Source organism: Pavona decussata, unplaced genomic scaffold (genome assembly GCF_977016875.1).
Source record: "Pavona decussata unplaced genomic scaffold, jaPavDecu1.1 SCAFFOLD_72, whole genome shotgun sequence".
Classification (NCBI taxonomy): Eukaryota; Metazoa; Cnidaria; class Anthozoa; order Scleractinia; family Agariciidae; genus Pavona; species Pavona decussata.
Window position 1 is genome coordinate 1,674,925 of NW_028145491.1, and position 2,625 is coordinate 1,677,549.

Below are 2,625 nucleotides of genomic sequence, written 5' to 3' on the forward strand. Positions count from 1 at the left end.
AGAGCAGTTTTGGGGTAGATGGCAAAAAGAGTATCTTCTCACCTTAAATTCAAGGCAAAAATGGTCAGTACCAAGAAATCTGAAAATTGGAGATATCGTCATTGTGCAACATGAAACCTCACGAAATGAGTAGCCCCTTGGCAAGATTTTGGAGAGAACGCCAGATAAAGATCGTCTCGTTCGCTTGGTCAGAATCAAGCTAGGAGTTAAAGGTTCCGAGAAGGAGAGAAACAATTCCCAATCATCTGTAATCGAAACGCCTATCCAGAAAGAGGTTCTTCTCTTAGAAGGGGCCGATCCAAATTAAAGGAGTTTCGAATCGTTTACCATGGTTTCTTTCTCAGTGATATCATGAAAGTTCCCTCAGATAATCATTAATAATTTGGTGGGAGTGTAGCTACCGCAAGAAACCGTGAGAGTCAGGGCATTTGTTTATATTGTTTTCGTTTCATCAACTTGCTATTTGTTTAAGAAAAGCAGGTAATTTATTTTAGGAATCAGGTTATTTAAGTAACGGTTTTCCATAAGTAATGTTTTCAGTCTCTCGTACAACTATCTAGGAGTTTCTAGAGAGTGCGTAATTTAAATAGCGCACGCTCTTATCGATCACGACACAATCACGACAGGGCACGCGACAGTGCAAGTCAAGTAAAACGTCAAACTGTTTTTAGTTTTTCATCACAAGTCACAAGTTCAAGAGGTTAATTAAGTCCAAGTCAAGTTTAAGTTTTAAGTGCAAGAAGTACGGCTAGGGATGAGCAAGGACGCTAAAGTACGGCTAGGGATGAGGAAGGACGGTTAAGTATGGCAACAGTTGCTTGATTATGCTTAAGTATGTATTAGGACCATTGAGACGCTCAGACTGAATATATTCTTGAAACGGCTAGCCCAAGGAAGCTCATGATAATAGAGCACAAATGTGTAATTCTCCTGCTTACAAAGCAGTATTGTATTAAAAGATGGGATTTCAAAGGGTAGAGCGATTGCAGAATACGTCGCCCATTTCGAAGGGCACAAATCCCTTGCTCCTTCAGTCGATCAATAAATTAGTATAAGTTAGTGCAAAGGCCGGTCCTCCAGTCCACGAATAAATTAGTCTAAGTTAGTAAAACTGTAAGTCCTGCAGTCGACTTGCATGTTCTTAGAATGAGCCATACATTTATTTATCAGTTCCTACATGTGACTGCCTGACTGAGGGAATGGAGGAGCAGTGGTTTAACTTGAAAGTTAAGTGGGCTGGGTGTTCTGTAATTCAGCCCAAAGTGTTTGCATGTGAACGTGGCGGTTTTGTTCTAGAGGGTATAAAATCAAAAGTTTGTGAATGAAGTTTACTTATCCCTTTGTTGTGTTTTATTTTTTGCTGTTGTTCCACTTCTCTTGTAGCCTGCGAATGTAGACGTATTTCCAGCTTTTGTGTCAGGCTAAAAAAAGCCGTAAATACATCTGTGTTTGGAGGCTACTTCTCTTGCCACTTTAAAGTGATTTGTGCGAGCTAGGGTTATTTGAGTTTCCACTGCTTCCCGAAGAAGTAGCAATCCAGTTATTGAAGCAGTGGTGTTTTAGCAGTTCTTGGGTGTGCAGAAAGGCAGGAGGGGGGTGGAGGTTGGGGGTCTAGTTTTTGTAACTTAACCCTACCTTACAAGTTTATGGTTTCCGTCAATACGCCAAAGGGCAAGCGGTAAATACACCTTGTAATTCCTTCTGTAAACACTGTTGACTGTTAAGGCCCAAAGTAGAACCCCCCTCTGGTTAAACTCGTCTCATGGACTCCCTGATCCGAACCTGCTGGACTCTTACACCTTTGCTTAAGCGAGCACCAGTCATTCAACTGTAAGCATTTGAAGGAAAAATTTCACAAAATGTCCTCTATGGTACAGTCCAGGGTTTGATCATTGATGACCATGAAGAATTGTGTGGAAGAAAGACCAAACTCTTGTAATTGCCTCTCTGTTGTTGGCACACTAATCCCCAGGATTTGCGCTACGTCTGGAAGGAAGAAACCTCTTTCCAACAAAAATTCTATCTGGTCTCTTGACGTATCAAATTTTGGTCGTCCATGGCCTCCATGCTAAACCTGCTCAGTTCTGTACGAGTCAGGAGCTCCATTCTGGTGAACTAAAATCTGCAGCAGATCCTTACTGTTGCGAACAAAGCTGATAAGCTGATTACTGACAGAGTCGTAAACTCTCAGATAACGCACTAGGGAATTATACAACCAATCAATGCGATACAAAACACTATCAATATGATCTGATCATCCGCTGCTTTCTCTCTCATAAGGGCTGATAACAACCGCCACATGAATACCTCTGGATGCTCACTGTTGTTCTGCTACCTTGACTGAATAAATTCATTTTGCGCGGCAAATAAATAACAACACCATAAAACCAGGCCTAGCCTGGCTGTACTAGGTACCTACTCGTGTGCGCAGTGACAGACAGGACACAACCAAATTTGGTTTTTCCGAATTTGATGTCACAGGATATAATTTGTTTTTTTCTGAATTTGATGTCACAGGATATAATTTGTTTTTTCTAAATTTGATGTCCCAGGATCGATAGAATTTTTTTCCAAATTTGATGTCACAGCATAGAATTTGAGGCAGAGCATCAACATACTTAGGCT

At 41.0% G+C, this 2,625-nt stretch overlaps 1 pseudogene; it reads right to left on the reverse strand.

Moving 5' to 3' along the window:
• Positions 1–1,631: 1,631 nt before the first annotated feature.
• On the reverse strand, positions 1,632–2,354 carry LOC146476892 (uncharacterized; annotated as a pseudogene).
• Positions 2,355–2,625: the final 271 nt, after the last annotated feature.